Raw genomic sequence first — 1,088 nt, 5'->3', positions numbered from 1 at the left:
GCCCGCTGCCCTCAGAGGCTCCCTCAGATGCACTCCAGCTGGGGGTTGCTGGCAGGGCGCAAAAGGGCCATTGGAGCCTGAGGACACAAGCTAGGCGAGCAGGGTCCCCGGCCTGCTCCTCGGTTGTTGGTTTTTTTTTTCCCAATAAACATAAGCAACCTTGGACAGAACAGGGATCCAACAGTACAGATCTGAGATGAGACCCTGTGGATCACTCCTCTCTGAAGATCCTACAACCCAGGTAGATTCTGAAAGATGGAAAAGAAGAAGATAGTGAGGGGCCTAGAAGGAGGCAGGAGCTCAGGAGACTGAAGTTCATCTCAGCCTGCAGTGGCCTGAGTGCTGAGCATAGTTGGGCCTTGTGGTGACAAGGACAGGAAAAACAGCTCCTGCTGCCATCACTCAGGAGCCCAAAGGAGAACGAGACAGACAACACTCACAGGAACAAGAACAGGCCTATCCCTCCATAGAAACTAAAAAGACAACAAATAAACAGGGAATATTGGGTGAAGAGCCATGGCCAGTTCAGAGCCCAGGCTGAATTGTCAAAGTTGCCCTAGGGGCTCATAATCCTGGGGACAGGATAAGGTTCTAGTCACCCCAGTGCCCCTGTGATTACAGATCTCAGCTTGTAGCTCCAGTGATGAAGAGAACAGAGACAAGAGGTGACAGAGCTGAGGAGGGAGCATGTCACAGCCAACATTGGACTGAGCTCCACCTGGGCACAGCCCTGTTCTCTCTCAGCTCCCAGAGCCCCATCCTGTCTCACCAGATACACACAGCACAGTGAACATAGATTCTGGGAGGTAAGTGTCTCAGTTTAATTAATTTATCCACCAAACCGCCTGTCAGATCAAGGACATGAACAATCACATTCAGATTCTGATGTTCTGTGGGGAAGTCAGGGCTGCAGCTCAGGGCAGCATGGAGGAGACAGGATGGAGATGTCCCCTCCTGTCTGCAGGAACAGGAAGGTTGGCTGTGGAAGGGAACAGGGCAGGGTAGCAACAGGGTCCTGGTGTTTTGCTGCCTGGGGGCCCAGCCTCCACCAGTGCAGGACTCAAAGGGAAGCCATGGGGTAGGCAAGT

The sequence above is a fragment of the Alexandromys fortis genome, unplaced genomic scaffold (genome assembly GCF_014885135.2).
Source record: "Alexandromys fortis isolate MF-2015 unplaced genomic scaffold, M_Fortis_MF-2015_v1.1 scaffold_679, whole genome shotgun sequence".
Taxonomy (NCBI): Eukaryota; Metazoa; Chordata; class Mammalia; order Rodentia; family Cricetidae; genus Alexandromys; species Alexandromys fortis.
The sequence above is the reverse complement of the archived record's forward strand: the minus strand, read 5'-3'. Positions refer to the sequence as shown.